The 17,870-nt window shown below is 42.0% G+C and overlaps 1 protein-coding gene across 2 annotated transcripts in view; it reads left to right on the top strand.

Moving 5' to 3' along the window:
* The first annotated feature begins 10,185 nt into the window (after nucleotides 1-10,185).
* Nucleotides 10,186-17,870, top strand: part of slit2 (slit homolog 2 (Drosophila)) — a 97,313-nt gene continuing 89,628 nt past the window's right edge. Inside the window, exons 1-3 of one of the 2 annotated variants that reach the window (XM_034688751.1) lie at nucleotides 10,186-11,393; nucleotides 12,232-12,303; nucleotides 14,651-14,722. The gene's annotated coding sequence lies outside the window, so the exon portion shown is untranslated. The remainder of the gene's footprint in view (nucleotides 11,394-12,231; nucleotides 12,304-14,650; nucleotides 14,723-17,870) is intronic. The other variant, XM_034688752.1, reaches the window with a different exon arrangement.

Raw genomic sequence — 17,870 nt, 5'->3', positions numbered from 1 at the left:
ATTTGGCAACAAATCACCAGCCTACCATCTGCTACTACCCGAGCATGCAGAGTGCGGGCGTGCACACACACACACACACACACACACACACACACACACACACACACACACACACACACACACACACACACACAAAAACACACACACCTGTCAATCCATTCTGTTTTGTGTGCACAGTGCTTCGATACGCCACGCTGACTTGCAGGATTAATTGTGTGATTTATTCAGTTGGTTCCTGATTTGGGGTGAGGCAGCCTTTTGCAAAGGGTGGAAACCATCATTAAATCTGACATCACCCCCTCCCTGACACACACACACACACACACACACACACACACACACACACACACACACACACACACACACACACACACACACACACACACACACTTACTCCCCCTGTCTAAAGCACATACACACTCAACAAAGCAGCTGTTGCATAGCATAACACTGAAAATGAGGAGTCTGGTGCATTTCCTGCATCTTGACGTTTTGATTATTGCTTTATGATGTGTGCAGAGAATTATGTGTGTGCGCGTGTTTCTGTGTGTCCTCTTAGCAAAGGTGTCATAATAGCCCCCTGCTGTTCAGACCTCAATTAACCCCCTGCAACTGCACAGCAGAGACACAGAGCTGGGGGGAGGAGGAGGAGAGGGGACAGAAGTGGTGATTGGATGGTGGTGTCAGAGGGGTGATAGAGAGATAGAGAAAAGTGGATTTCGTGACTGGTAAATTTCTCTCACTCTAAGGAGTCGTATTTTTCCTCTTTCATCTATCCATCTAACCCCCCTCGCCCCCTGTCAGTCTGAGAGGAGCCTGGGGGCAGATGGAGAAACTGAATTCAGGAGTGGGACTCAGACAATAGCAGGTCGAGCCAGCTTTACAAACCCCGACCATCGAGTGGATGGCCACCGGCCTCCAGGCTTGCAAAAATACTCTACACACACATACATCTAGAAAGGAGGAGAGGGAGGGGGGCAAAGGAGCCCTTTTTTCTTTATATTGACAATAATAATAGCCAGGGTAATCTTGTAAAAAGCACTTCAGGACAATCTGAGAAAATGTGGCCCATAGCCCATGGCTTGTGACTGAATGTGACCCCGTAGATGGCAGTGACACAGATGGAGTTAGAGAGGAAAGTGACTTAAAGTGACCGTAAGCAAGAATCCGCTCATTCAGTGCCAGTCAAAGCCGCAAGACGCTCCATTTGCAGCTGTGACAGCCTCATCCTATTTCAACTTTGCTCGGAGTGTTTGTTCGATCTGTCCTTTCTCATAAAGCTGATAGAGGGAGAGTAATGAACTTTTATCCCATTAGCTTCCCTGGCATCGTTCTCCTGCCCTCAGCAGTCACAGCAATGAAACATATTGGAGCTGAGGACAGCAGCACACACACACACACACACACACAGTACACACACATGTTTGATTACAACCGCACATTCCTTACCTGACAAGTGAGCGTCAATTCTCCCTAAACTCAAAATCAATTTACAGACATGTTGTATTTTAACACATACAGGCAAATTAAACATATGCACAAATTCACATACATACACACACATGCATGCACACAACATACACACTGACACCAAGGGGAGACGAGGGTCAGACAGGACTGATTGTCTCTTCCAGTCGCTCCAGAGAGCATATTGATCTTTCCCACACTCCTCTTTCTACACACCCTCCTCTCACTCGCTTGTCTCCACGATTCCTCTCTCTTTCTCTGCAAAGGACCCTTCATATTTTTTCTCTTCCTCCTTTCTCTGCCTTGTTGTCCTTTCTTCACACCTCACTTTTTCTTCCCAAACTTTTCCCTCACTGTCACTCCTCCCACTCTCTTCATCTCTCCATTCACCCCTCTCTCCTATACCAGCCTTTGCACTTTGTTTTTCTGCTGTTTTTCAGGCTCTTCCTGTGGACTTCCCTCAGTGTTGAACAGAGCTGACCCTCACTCTCACTCTGGGGATTCGGAAACTCACTTTGATTTCTGTACAACGGTGTTACAATGAACATGTCTCCAGGGTGCTATGGATACGTGTGTGGCAGCTGTAAGATGGTCCCCGACAAGCTAAAGAACATTTCTATCTCCAGGAATCCGGATCTAGTTTATTCTAGTTTATAAAATGTAAAAACACTTTTAGAAGTTGTTTTCTTCCTCTCCTAAGGACAAACCTAGCAAAACTTGCATTTTTTTTACTTTTTACAAATCTGCATTGTGGTGTTATTAAGGTAAAGGTAAAAGCAAGTCACTCACAAGAAATAAACTGAATGTTTCTTTTGCAGACATACCTTCTCATTTGACATGAACCCAGTAATCCGAATCTTGTATGAGTGCAAATGAATCACAAGACATGTGGTTTCTTTTTTAGTTTCATTCCAGTAGTAAGTACTTATTATTAACAATGAAACTGAGACTCACCAGAAACAGATAAATAAGTGCTCATCTGGGGAAAGTAATCAACCAAGAAAATTACAGTGTTTCTTTGCAGATATGCGTAACTGGAAGGCAAATTTCACTGTGCTTGTGAAAAGAAGCCTACGCTTTGAGTGAAGAAATTTCCGACAAGTTGGCAATCTTTATCAGGGGAATTTATCCGAGTCAGATGATAGCTGATGGATTCTAAGACTGGATGCACAAGAATGCCAATCTGCAAGTACATTTTCATGCATGTTAAGCTAAAAAAATCACTTTTAAACTGGCCAGCTTTAATGATGGAAAAGAGCATGACCTTTCATCTTACCAAAAGCATTCACACTTTTGCTGGTACAGCACTAATGTGTTGTGTGCTTGTGTATCATCAAATAACTTTCTCACCCTTGCTAGTTGGGACTAGAATACTTAGTCTTTTAAAGTAATTATTAATATTTTATTATTGTTTACTCAAAGTCCTGACTGTATGTTCTTTTGAAGTTGCAGCCCAGCCATCCAACACTAGCCAAGGCTGTAGCCCCAGTAAATGGCTACCAACATAATGCTATAATGCTACGACACAGATGTAAACACAGATTACAGATGCTATCTTGTAAAGTAGCAAAGTTTGCCCGTAATTTGATCCAGAAAAGGGAGACACAGTTGTGTGTATAGGCTGTGTCTGGTCAAACTGACATAAAACCACTCAACTCAAGCAATATGTAACCAGCACATGTATATGGTCATTGACCTGCATGAAAGACTAAAAACTGCAGGTGCTACCTCTGCTATTGTTAGCCACACTCAGCAAACCATTCTGACATCCTTTGCCGCAGATGCTGTGATACCTTGTTCAGCCTTGTTAAACGAACTGAGCTCAATTTTGACTGTTTTCTGAGACTTTTCTTGGACAAATCAAATTGCCCTTTAAAGGACTTGGAAATTAGTCACTTTGTTTCAAGTTTAGAGCTGAGAATTTTATATGCAGGTTTGGAGCGTACAACAAAATAAGATAATATATGGTATGAGTTTAAAATGTAATATCAGCTACATATCCATTACCAAAACAAGTATTTTAGAGTTGCTTTTCAGAGTGCTGGAGCCTCAAATGATTTACTAACCCTCCTTACACTCCTTAAAACTCCTCTCTTACAGGCTGCAGGACACCACACATCATTCCTCTCATCTGACACAACGCAGCCCTCTCCCATAAAGCCCCATCTGAAACAAGAGTCTTGCACTTGTCAGGAAATCATATACTGTGTCAGTATTTAGGAGCCATTTCTTCAGCTCAGCTTATAGTCCACTATAACTCATTCCTCTAACTTCTCCTGCTGCAGCACTGCTCTCATATCAAGCTGGGACTGTATTTCATTGTGTTTGTGACACATGGTGCTCTTTTTCCCCCACTTTTGTCAGTTCAGTTTTTTTGTTCTTGAAGAAAAAAAAGAAGAGGCTTAACAAATCCTCAGACAAATTCCTGGATTATACACAGTGTGATAAACAGATGATATATCCGGAGCACAGACACTACCGCTGACGAGTGTGCATATGTGAGTATGGGAGAGTGTCAGGATGCAGTGTTTTTTATGGCGCAAGTTATTAACTCCATGTGGCTTTTTCCTTGTTTCGGCATGCAGGAAAAAAAATAGAGGAAGAGGGGAAAAAAGGGGAAGAGAATGAGTATTTATTGTTTCATTTGTCATCTTAAGTTCAGCAGAAAGGAGAAGAATGGAAACAAGTAAAGAAGAATTCTATTGCCTTTAATCCTTAATCTATTCACTCGGATTCCTCTTGCTTGCCGTCACCTAAACTTCATCGTCCTCTATATGATGAAACATGACACATATGGGAAATGTTTTATTTCCTTCATAATGAGGGTTCAGCCATGGTTTCTGAATCTGTTGTCACAACAATACCCATCAACATGCCAACTCTGCACAACGCACAATTAGTTTCACACACATGTTTATCTTGTACTTATGGGCTATTTTAGGATAATGGCGGTTGGGTTGTTTTGGTTCACTTCCATGGAAAAGCCGCAGTCAGTGCTTAAACACACAAACACTGAGGGATAATTGTGTAAAGGGATTAGAGTGGATGAGACTCTATTGTTGCACCATGAGAGGAAATATGCTATGAGTATCATGTCTAGTTGGACACCCTCCTATACCATTGCTTAACACACATTCAAATGACCTGAACTGGTTTAACATAGACATTAAGACACAGTATAGGAAAAAAATCTGCCTAAACAAGTCAACCATATTGTTCTTTAAAAAAAAAACATTTTAAAAAAGTATTAATTTGATTATTCTCTCTAAAAAATGATAAATGTAATATAAGTTTATGCATCATGCCCCAAAACTTAAAACTATGTTTGTTGCAGCAAGGTTTGCTGGTACAATAAACAAGACTCGTCTTGAGAAGATTGACAGACATTTATGACAATTTAGGGTTTTGGATTTGGAAGTAGAGGAGGTCTAGCTTTTAAAGTTATTTACATTTTTTAGCCACCTATAGTTCTTTTAAAAAATGAAGAAGTTGGTAGAGAAGGCGCACCATGTACAGATTTACAGGTCGTATGATTGATACTCGGTTCTGATATGATTTGGTGCTATGTAAGTCGACCCCTCTCCCCTTCTTTCCTGTCTCTCAAGATGTCCTATCAAATACAGGCAAAAGGCACAAAAAAAATCTGAAAAAATGGAGAAGTGTGTTTCCTGATCTACAATGATGTGCTAATAAAACATAACAGTGCACCAATGATGGCATACGAAAAAGAACTATTCAAGCAATAAGATCAGCAGTATTAAAATTAATTATTAAAATAATAACGTAAAGTAGATCTTAAAGGGCTTAAATTGTTGTGATTTCATCCCAAAGGTGTTACATATTGAAGTGTCTTCACACTTAGGGTTTTGTGCTTTGTAAGAAAATTCACACGAAAAAAAAACCTGCCAAATATGTGAAATGATTTGATGATAATGCAGAAGAGTCCCTTAAAATAACTTCAACACTAGAATAAGCAAAAGCACTGTAAATTGTACTTTTCATTGACATTTTGACCATCTATCTTTATTCAAATAATAACTTGCAATTTTTTTTAAATCACAAGCGTATTAATCTGACAAACTGGACCTTTTACAAATTTGGGTCACTTTTGTCTTTCAGTTAACAAATGACGGGATCATTGATTATCCTGCAGAGGCCCTGTGAAAACAGACACACCTTCCTGCAGCAACAGCAGAGGAGTGGAGACTTTTTGACATGCCCGTCTCTTCATCAGATCCTATTTACCTTCTCAGCATCTCCCAGGGCCTCTGCGACAGGGTGTGTGAGCCAGACAACACAGCTCAGTCCCATCACAACAAAAGGTAACCAGCCACATACACACCTCAGGGCCTCAATCCAGTTTCCATACAACTCATGGATGGATCACTCCAGCACACACTGACAGAGGGGAGTGAATGGAATCTGAGCGAGGAGGAGGAGTTTTTGTTTTTTTAATGTTACTGTTTGTGTGTTTTGGTGTGGTACTGTGTGTTCATCCCACTGTCTCTATGTGTGTGTGTCCCGGTGCAGCTGTGTAACCAGCCCCTGTGTTGACAGTGCCAGTACAAACACAAACATCATTGGTTTTTAATAATGTGATTATCTGACAACACACACAAGATGGATCTGATGCAGCAGATTTGATTAATGAGGTTAATTAATACAAGGGTGTAATAGACTGTTTGATAGTCTGTGTGTCTGTCTGCTGCTCCGTGTGCCTGTGCATTAATGAATATTTGCAAGAGATGTGTGTGTGTGTATGTGTGTGTGTGTGTGTGTGTGTGTGTGTGTGTGTGTGTGTGTGTGTGTGTGTGTGTGTGTGTGTGTGTGTGTGTGTGTTTGTGTACAGTAGGACAAGCTTTGAGCCGCATGTGTCTCAGTAGCAGCTGTCCAGAGGCCAGGTGGCTAAACTGACCCAAGTCGCTCTCTCTCACACACACACACACATGTACACACACACACACACACACACACACACACACACACACACACACACACACACACACACACACACACACACTGACCCCCACACCTTCAGCTTTATTGCGTGGCCATAAACCAAAGATAACACAAACAGCTCCTAAATCAACAGTGCAGATTGAGCAGCACTAACATCACAGCCGTCAGACAGATTCACTTCTCATTAGCAGCTCTGCTCACCCGCCAAATCCAGCATCCATTGGTATTTTATGTTGTCATGGTTATAAAAACACATGAATAAACCTTACATGTACTCCTTCATAAAGACTGTATGCCTCTGATGTTATGTAAAGGACGTTACATGTGGTTTGTGGTTTGGAGCAGTGCTTTAGTTTTCATTAACAAGGCGGGAAGTTATTTTAAAATATGGCATCATTGTGGAAAATATCCTCCAGTGTGGGTAAGGTGACTATGACATAAAGATACTTTTACCAAAAACTCCAGTTAAACATTAATTACATTACTAACAAAATAATACTTGGTTCAAATTAGAAAAGTTCAATTTCCAGTGTGCACTGGTTCAATACCTTTTTGCTGTTGTTGCATCTTAATTCCCAAGGACGGTCTAATTTGCGGGTTGTTCATTGTATGTAACCCTAGAAATTATATATGTAATGATTCAAATATGAATCCCATTTCTTCCTCTACTACCTTTGTTGAGTTTGGTGAATCACTAAAAAATGCAGCCCTGTAAGGATGCTCTCCATCCTGTTTCTGAGAAATCCAGTTGGTCTAGTTGTACCTGTCGGCAACCACAATGCTAATGTCATGTCACTTCCTGAGCTCTGAAATAAAAGATCTTTGTGCTTGCTGCCTTGAGGGCAGAGCCAATTTTCACATCATAAGAACAACTGTGACATGTAACAACTTTGAAAACATAACACTAAACCGTGTCTTCTTGCTTTACTTTGATGGTATCATTAATAATTCATATTTAGTGTAAACAGTCACTCGCTGCTTCACTTTTAAAGCACATTTTACAAAAATAAAAAAAACTTGTGCAGGCATAGACTATTACATAAGAGTTTACTGTATATACAATTGTAATATGCATGATGACTTACTTTTTGGACTTCTAGGATTTAGTTTCATTCGATTCAATGCCTGAAGGACAAATATACGTTTTTAATGTACCTTGAGAGTGTTTTCACTTGTTCATTAGAAACTGGGAAATTTACACAATGAAACTTAAAGAACACCACATTTTTTGTGCAGGTTATATTTTTATGTGTATTTCTGATATTACCATTATTAATTTCCACACTGTGATTTCAAAACTTCAGCATTTGTCTTTACAATGTTTGAAGAACTTCCATTTTTGGGTTCACAAAGTCAAGAAGAGGGGTCAATCCACTGTCAGTCTTCCTTAAATGTCGTCTTTTTCTTGTCTTGTTTTTTATTTGCATTTTTCTACAACATAATGATGACATGTGTCTCTGTGGCAAACTCATGATTAAAGGCTATATTGATAGAACTGATATGACAACTAAGTCATTTACTTAACAGTCAATCAGATATTCTGGTAAATTGGAGAAAAACAGACAGACGAACATAACTTAGTCTGCAGCTTTCAACAAGAGTTAAACAATCTTGTACTTTGACCTGAGCTTAAGGAGTAATCTGAGGCATCACACGTGTGTGTGTGTGTGTATGCGTGCGTGCGTGCGTGCATGCATGCGTGTGTGTGTGTGTGTGTATGTGTGAGAAAGAGAGAGAGAGAGAGAGAGAGAGAGAGAGAGAGAGAGAGAGAGAGAGTGGGAGAGGAACACAGGTCAGTTGAGGCTATGTCTAAACAGGCGCTGTGCCCCGGAGCTTCATGTTTTGCAGGAGATGGGGGTCACCCTCCCTCTCCTCCCTCCACCATCAATGACAGAGCTCTACCTCTTTCTCCTTCCCCTTCACATGTCTGTTGGCAATGTATCTTCTTCTTTCTTTTGTTCAGCAATATCACAGTACACACACACACACACACACACACACACACACATACACACACACACTCACACACACTAACACATACACACACACACACACATGCACACACACACACACACACAAAAACACACACACACTCTCTCTCTGTTTGTATCCTTTGGAGTCAGAGAGGGATCTAGAGAAGAAGATAGGAAGATGGGTTTGGACATTTGTCATCTTCTTGAAGTTTGGTTCTCAAAGATTCTTTTAATGAAGATTAACTGTGGGACTGCGTGTGTTTTATTCCACATAAACAACAAAAGTGTTTCCCAGTGAGTCCAAGAAAGCAAGCATCAAAGTCAGACGTATCTAAAGGAGACATGTGAATTTAAAAAACAATTTAGTACAAATTAAGGTAATCAAGAAGATCAAAAGCCAATAAATAGAAACAAATAGATAGTCCTTTGAAGAGTGAGATAAAAGTTTCCACTGTGGTTCTCTTTTCATGCACTCCCAACGTCAAGGGCATGAGTGTCCATGAACTTCTGCCTAAAAGTTTCACATCAGAAGACCTTAGAGACCAAGGGGACACTTCAGGGGTCAAATGATCAAAGGTGTAAAATCACACATTATGATAAGATAAGACAGTGATGAACGCTCACAAAATCTTTTATTGATAAACAACATTCAGTATTTCAGTAAGTAAAAGGAAGCGATTCATCCTATGTGACAGCCTAGAGTTGAGTGATGCTGTGAAGCCCGATATATTCCGTTTTAATTTTGGGTGTAAATTCAATATTCAAAATGTAAAGAGTTGATATTAAAGGTTAAGTCACAAGAAAACATAATCACGAAAACAGAGAAGTTAAAGACGACCTTATGTTTTGGCTGAAATTGTGACTCAAAAGCTGACAGTTGTACAGTAATTAGGTGAAATACTGTTCCTAGTAATACTCTTGTATCCCCAATTAAGTAAATCCACATATTACATCATCCTCTGTCTTCTCCCTGTTCAATGTACCCTTTTGCAAAATAGGGAAACTGACCAATTATGTGATATTATCATATCATAATATCATTTTATCACATGAACAGTAGCAGAAGCCCCAAGGGGATGCTATAATATTGTTACTGAATTACAGTTTTTGATAAATTAATGTGTTTAAGACTTTTATTTTGCTGCATTCTTAGTTAGAACTTATTTAAAACTAAATATAAAGGCCAACAACTAAAATATGAGTCTCGTCTTAACTGTTAATATTTGTATAATTAATATTAACGATAAACGATATTAATATACTTTATACCTTACTGTTACAATCTCAAGTCAAATGGCAATAATTACTTTAAGTACAGAATACTTAAGTAAGCTACTAGATTGCTTTGTGCCACAGGTTTAATAATACAAGCTAAAATCTTGAGAAATGAAGGGTTTCTGTCAGTTTGACAGCTGGGAAGTCTTTCACAGACCTATAATGCCCTAACCATTTGTTAAGTGCTCTATTTTGGGGAGAAACCCCATATTATAATAATATGTATGCCCCAAAGCTGTTGTAACAGAGACTAAAAGCTTGTCTTATTTATAATGATTAAATTAACTTAACAATATTTTTTAGTCTCCTTGGACTTACTTTAAAGATGAAAGCTTAGAGGGTTTATGATATCCCACTGAAAACAAGCCTGCGTCCATCATGGGACAGGTGGACTTTCAGTGTGTTTTTGAAGCTTTAACCAGCCGTGGAAATTTAAGAGTCAGGTGGGTTTTTTCCCATTTTGTCCGCATGAGTTTCCCTATGAAGCTCTGTCGCCTTCCTGAGGCCACATAAACACGGCATCAGATGACCGGGACACTGCAGCGAAGAAGAAGTTTCCTTCCGAGGTCAACTGTTGCTTGTTTGACGGACGACCTGCTGCTACGTTGAGGGAAACAGGCTGCGTGTGTATGTTTGTGTGTATGTGGCGAGTGAGGGAGAGGGAGAGAGAGAGAGAGAGCGAGAGAGAGAGAGAGAGAGAGAGAGAGAGAGAGAGAGAGAGAGAGAGAGAGAGAGAGTTGTCTGGTCAGACGCAGTAGCAGCAGACGTGCCCGCTCCCGTCTCCCCCTCTCTCTCCTCTCACACACTCTCGGGAGCAGCGCTTTGACGCACCACGCTCACTTGGATTATAGTATTGCGCGCTGGTCTTTCACGAGGCTTTTTTCCTCCCTCACGCTGCCTTCACCCTTACCACTGACCGGCAATCGATACATGATCGGGATCAATATCTCTCCTCCACGGTGACCTCTGCTGAGCTTTTGGGGGTACCGAGCGCTGCTGCTTCCTCTCCGGACTCGTGTTGTGAATTAATAACCCAGACAGCCTCACCTGGAGTGTGTGTATGCACTAAAGTGTATGTGAGAGTGTGTTTCCCGGGATCAGATCAGGGTGTTCCACCGGCTTGGGTCCGCATACGCACGCACACAAGCACAGCACACCGGGGGGATTTGGGCACCGCATGCCGGGGACATGTGGAAGTTTGCGCCGCTGTAGCGCAGCCAGAGAGCCGGTCCACCGCCTCTCAGAGGTCCTCTCTCCCTGCTCAGGGGGACCATATTTCCAGTTCACAGCTCCAACACACCGAAACACCTCTTAGAAGACCCAAATGTAAAACCAGAACGAGAAATTTCACAAAAACACGTCTGCAAAGGGAGGACAGCGCGAAGAAGGACGGAGTCCCGCTGTGTACATAGTTTTGTGAGCTCTTTCGGGAATTTCGGGGCTTTTATTTTTTAACGCCCTTGTTGTATTGTCTCACTTTTTGTGGGTTTCATATTGGCCCCCACTTGCCGCAGTGATGGTGGGAGCTGTGAGCCCCGTTAGCCGCTCCTCGGTGACTGCGCCGGGGCTGCTGGTTGCTGTTGTGGTCCTGGTCCTGTCCGGCGGAGCGGACGGCCAGCCCTGCCCGACACAGTGCTCCTGCACCGGGACTACAGTGGACTGTCACGGCCAAGGGCTCCGTAGCGTGCCCAGGAACATACCCCGCAACGCGGAGAGACTGTAAGTATACCGAGGGGTAAAGCTTCAACAGTTGGGCTTTTATCTGCACAGAATATTTCCCAACATGTGGACACAGTTTAGAGGGAAACCCCCAGAATAAGATCTATTTCTGCAAAACAAGTGTGCACTGACCTGCTGTATTAAATCTGTGCTTCTCTTGAGGAGGTTTTAAGAGTTCACGGCAAGCTTTTCACACTTTCTGGTGTTTAACACACACATTTTACACCTTATTTTAGTCTTTTATTAATACTCCTTTTGACTGATTTGTATACTCCGTGCTTTTGAGCTGCACGATGACTGTGTATTAGGAGGGTTCTATTTTCCTTGGGGAAAACATCTCAATAGCAGGAGCTCGAATTTGAACAACGTGTCAAAAACTCCACAAGTAATAGCAATAAAATGCAAACCTAGTTATTTACTGTAACTTCTAATCAAGAGAGTCTTCTTTTTGGTCTGATTGAAGTGTGGTGATTATTTCTGATCGCGGAGCTGAAGTTAAGGCTCTGCATGCTGTGGTTATGTTGGTGGTTTCGCACTGTTGCATTAGCACAGCCTCCGTAGACCACATCGGTTTGTCTGGAGACCAGCAAGTTAATCAAAAACGGATTTGGACAAGTGGGCTTTTCGGTTAAACAGCCCACATTTTATGAGTCCGAGACCCCATTGATAAAATTAAAATTTGCCACAGCTCAAATGACAGTTCTGCGTCTGCCTCTGCACACTAAGTTTTAACAAAAAAAATGTTCCAGCAGACCTGTTCACCTGCTCTGACGTTGATGTTTTAATGTCTAGCATCTCGTGCCGATAGTCCTCATTTTCTTACATTTTCTCTCTTTAGGGATCTGAATGCGAACAACCTCACCAAAATCACCAAGGCGGATTTTGCAGGACTGCGACATCTGCGAGTGTTGTAAGTGGCATTTTATTCTTTTTATGTTCTCTCTTTTCCCTCTATGTTGCAGTGCTGAACCATCAGAGAAAAATCCTCCTGTCAGCACCTTTGACAAGCAACAGCTTTCAATTCCAGCAACTTTTCCCTGAAATGCCAGAAACATGCAGTTTTAACTGTTTCCAGTCCTGTTCAGCATCACGCTGCCGCATGCAGCACTGCGTCTTTAGTCGTGGGAAGCTGGCGTTCACTGAGCCCGTGTGTGTGTGTATGTGAGTGTGTGTCTGCACTGACTAGAAGCGGCACCTGTTAATGCTGTCGCGTTAATCTGCCAGTGGAAGTGTCAGGAGGGGCTTATTTTAACCAGCGGGCACACGGGGAAAGAGATAGCGGTCATTAGGTGTAACCACGGAGGGAGGAATGCAGCTGGAAGGGAGGGAGGGTGCAAGGAAAGGAAAGGAAAGAGTCATGTAAGAACAGGTTTCTTACCTGGAATGGATCCAGGTTAAGAGTGGGACAGGGATAGCATGCTCCATTGTGTGTGTATGAGTTTGTGTGTGTGCTATTCAGCTTTTAAAAGTGAATGGCAGGGAATACACATTGTTGGAATTCCTCCAGAGATTATGTTCTTAATTGTGTGTGTGTGTGTGTGTGTGTGTGTGTGTGTGTGTGTGTGTGTGTGTGTGTGTGTGTGCTTCAGTCTCTTTCTTACTGTTTCCTGTGTGTTCATGTCTACCTAAAGCAATCCAACAAAAGTGCAAGTCTTTGGTTTTCATGTAGAGCAACAATTAGTTTGTCAAAATTTAATTTATTGGCAAGTCATTATAATGAGCTAATCGTTTCTATTATTTACTGAACACAACATTTCCAGATATTTGCCAATTTAAGGGACGATTCAGACATATTGATACACCTCTTTCTTGTGGTACTAGTGCAGTACCCATATCGGAACATGTTTGTCCTGAATGGGCCAATTATTTGGCCTCCAGCAGCTTTCTTAAGACCCTCTAATCCAAATAACTTTGCACTGGACAGCAGCCTTCCTTAGGTTTTTGGCGACACATCCAGCAATTTTGAAGTCAATGGCATGATTGATTATAAAGATATGTGAATTACGGTCTAGAGCAGATAGACTTAGTGATAGAGATTCCTCTCTTTGTATAAACATATTGCTGCTGTAAGGCCACCTGTAGGTCAAATGGCTTCAAATTGGTCATGGTCACTCAGACATCCACAATTTACACCAAAGATGGCTTTGATAACTCAATACCTACAGAAAATATGCCCTCTTCTCTAAGAAAATCTTAGGCATTTGAGAAAACTCTCAGGACCCAGGGTACCTAAACTTTATGGAATATCAAAGATCCTTCAAAGTATTTTGGTTTTGTTTGGACAAGAAAACTTTTGAGCAAATTTGGTGAAGAATAGTTGTTTAAAGAGTTGGGAAAAGCCAAATGTAAACGTAGGCAAAATAGTTCATGTAAATGGATGGCCCATGGACAAACAGACTGACAGAAGTGGTTCTATCATACTTGATCATGAAGGTCAAAGAGTTTTTTGGGGGGTTTTGGCTTGTTGCTACAAACATTCTTTCACTTTGTGTACTTGTAAGGTTCTACTGTGGTCTATATTCACTGACTAAATGGCTTATTTAGAAAAAATGAGTCAGTTTTCAAAGAAACTTTGATGTATAGAAATATCATATCAGATATGTCCACCATGCTGTCTATAACAGTGTGTGTGTGTGTGTGTGTCCGAGTGTGTGTCTGTGTGTGTGTCCGTGTGTGTGTCCGTGTGTGTGTGCCTGCGTGCGTGTGTGCGTGCGTGCGTGCGTGCGTGCGTGCGCGTGTTTGGCCTTGGTCAGCACACTGCTCCTGTAGGAGTCATGCCAGTGAAAGTGAATGAGTAGTCACAGCTATGTGGTTAGATAGAGAGTAAATTGGATGATAGATGAGCCGCTGTCCGACTGATGGGCCGGTTTTAAAGTCAATTCTGGGACTCCATCGACCTGCTGCTGATTGTCTTCTCTCTCCCTCTTTCTCTGCTGTTTTAACATTCTATCACTTTCCATCTCCACCAAATCAGTTTCTCTTCTTTCTCTTTCACACCCTCTGCCATTTTACTCTTGCATCCCTCCCTTCCTCTTCTCTCAGATGTCAATCTCTCTTTGCCTCTCTCGTCCCACTCTCCTTCACCTTCTCTCCCTCTAATCTGTGGCCCCTTCCAGCCATCTTTCTTCTTTTCTCCGCCTTCTTAAGGTACTGTTGCAAAAATTGCTCTGTCAGCTCTCACACTCTGTACGTCTCTCACTCAATTTTTTTTTGGTTCAGTTTCTTATCGTCTCACTCTCTTGGTGTCTATCCTTCAGGCAGCTAATGGAGAACAAAATCACCACCATTGAGAGAGGAGCCTTTCAAGACCTGAAGGAGCTGGAGAGACTGTAAGTAACGTTTTATGTTTGAAACTGCTGCCATTTCATTTCGTCTCACTTTTTCTTGTACAAAACATGTTTCAGGACCCTCCAGAACCATAAGTATCTCCATCTTGCAGAAATATTCACACTCATAAAAATCCAAATATACATATAGGCTGCAAATGGAATGTCAAGCTAATATACGGTGTCATGGAAAGCAGTTTAACTTGAGTCCTCCTTGTGAAATACTAGTTAGGCCAAACATGCCATAACAGGGACATTTTCAGGCCATTGCATGTGATAGAGGGTTAATGAGCTCTAGGTCTTATCTATGTCTGATGGTAAGATTTCAATGTTGAAGGATGTTATGTTTGCTATAGTAGTAGACAACTTGTTTCATCATTTTGTGCTGTGCTTGCATTTTTAATGCAGCAGAATATGTAGCTGGTTTAGCTCAGTTCATGGAGCAATCCCCTCATAAAGAGATACTTTTTTCTGCTGCAGTGGCCTAGGGTTCGACTCCGATCCTTAGTATGCTGGCCACTAATCTCTCAACCTTATATTTCCTTGCCTTCCTGACTGTTCAAACTATCTTTTGTTTTTTTCGTGAACTTTGTGAAAAGAAGGAGCCAACTATGTCCTAACTTTCTTGAGTGATCTCAATTGAATGTTGTTATCCTGTCTCAGACTTCAATCCAGGACTACTGATTTGAAAGAGAAAATATTTTTGTTTTTTATTTGTTTGAAAAAGCCAGAGAAAGTAAAGAAATAGAATTGAATTGAAACTTGAGCCCAAAGCGCCTCTGAAAGGGGCTGACTTGGGTGGATTGGTTGAGCGTGAAGGCCATAAGATAAAATGGAACACATGTTAATACCAATCAAACTAGACCTCAAGACCCCTGTGACACCTATACAATTCATAAATACTTTAACTTATTGTCATGATGCATGGCTGCCAACGTCTCTGGCCAAGAGGAATATCTGGAGAATGCATCACATGGCAGCGACTGAGCAACAGCCTTAGGTTGTTACGGCGCTGGCTTGGAATCACTGGCATTCAGCATCCAACCCTGAGGCAGTTATGGCATAATTAAGTCATGGTAGCGAGAGAGGCAGAAGGGGGATGTGGACCTTTGACTGCTGATATGTCCATTGTGTGGACTGTCAACTTTTGACATGTGAGCTGTATATAAATAAGCGTGTGTTTTTGTCATGTGGCCTGATAGGCAGCAAATGACAGAGAGTGACAGAGACAAACTTTTAATTAAAGACAGTAAAGCCCTTGCTGCTAACACATTTACATAAGTACACTGACCAACTTGCACACAATTACCCACCAGTACACAAGGCTTAAGTAAATACATACAGTACAAAATTCAATTGTTGTTTTGGATCAGTTCTTGAGGGGTGTAAAAGCAATGATGTATCACAATTCCCTGGTTGCTCTTGTCTCAGGCAGTGTCGTGCCTGTTTTTTTCTCAGCTCTCTGCTGCACTATGGCTTCTTTTTATTGACATAAAGAAACTCTGTGGAACACTATGAGGAATCTGCTTGTGTTTTAATGCAGCCAATGCTGTGTTCTGTGCAGCTAAGCAGATCTTGGAGTTCCTGTTGTGACTTCCATGCAAGAAGAGCAGTATTTATCAGCAGACGTGGATTGTAATGATGCTCTCCACAAACAGATAATGCATGCTGGTGACATATATTCAGAGCAAGTCTGTAAACAGAAACAGATGAAGTCTTCTACATCTTCTGTCAAACCATGCAGGCAATTTGTGTTGACTGAGAAGGCCATAAACACCTTTGACAGGGGCTTACTTTCTGACACAACATGGCTGTTCTCTGTTGTTCTCGCACTGGTTTTCAACTGTAATTCAGCGTCTCTGGCGTGGCATGTTCACAAACACAAAGATGAAGTCAGCCATCAATGCCCCCCCACTGCCACCAGACAAAGGCACGTCTCCAGAGTCTGGGGTCTGGGGGCTCATTTCAAAGACCTCCGTCCTCTGGGGGTCTGGAGGGGACCTGCTGGGCACCGCTGCCCAGAAGAGAGGGCCCTAAGCTGGGCTGACTGATCCACAGTGACTGCCCCCCACAGGGGTGGAAAACGGTTCCCCCTCTCGTGCTTTTATTTGCGACAGGCCCTGCAGGGCTGGGCAGGGTGGGGTCAGGTGTGGGGCAGTAGCTGGGGGGTATGGAGGAGGGGTTGAAGGAGGTGTGGAGGAGATCGGCATGTCACAACACACATGCATGCACACCAACACACGCATCGGTATGGCTACACTCATGCATGCGCATTAACTTACGCAAGGCTGCTCTGTCAGTACTAGTTTAATCTCCATTTGAACCCCCCTCTTTTACACCCACTCACACCTTCTTTCATTCATTCTTTAACCTCATGTTTTTCCGCCGTACCCACCCATCTCGCTCTCCTTCTCTCTATTGTCCTATGTGTGTATAAATGTCATACATTCTTCACTCTCTCCCTGTGGAGGCAGAAAAAGGAAAAAGTGGAGTTCCTGATCCTCTTATCCTCCTCTCACATCTGACTGCTTTACAGCCTCCGTCCAATTCAGAGAGTGTGAGATTGAAGGCGATAACAGCCACAGATATGCAGAGAGAAACAAAACAGTAATTACAGGCATTGAGGCGATGATTCTAGGGAGCAGTGGTGGAATAAAGCCTCAGATAATTAGCCTGTAACTGAGTGATCACATTGTCAAAGATAATTCTAACAAGGATGAACGATAGTAGAACTGAATACAGGTAGTGAGATTGTCTATCAGCAGTGAGTACAAACTAGATAATTAAACTTCAAGCTAAGTGATTATGCTCTGGACAGTCTCAATAGCAGAAGATAATTGTAACAGTGGTCCCACCTGGCGGGATATGGATTTAAAAGAAAAGCACTGGATTAGCGCTAAATGATTTGTTCTGAAGCTGCTGAGTGATAGCGTTGTTCTCCCTGATTATTTCAGGGCAAAGTTTCAAAGTGTTTTTGGGGGGGTCATTTTTACTGAGCAGCAGAGCTTGAAATTATCTGTACTTTGAAGACACACAAAAAAGCCATTTTCAAGACAGCAATTCTGTCTGAAATGTAGCCCAGGATGGATTCTTCCGGCTCCCTGCCAGTCTGTGCTGCGCTCAGTCGACATTTGTTATATTTGTTGGTAAA

This window comes from Notolabrus celidotus, chromosome 7, assembly GCF_009762535.1.
Source record: "Notolabrus celidotus isolate fNotCel1 chromosome 7, fNotCel1.pri, whole genome shotgun sequence".
Taxonomy (NCBI): Eukaryota; Metazoa; Chordata; class Actinopteri; order Labriformes; family Labridae; genus Notolabrus; species Notolabrus celidotus.
Note: the sequence above shows the minus strand (reverse complement) of the source record. Positions and strands in the feature narration are given on the sequence as shown.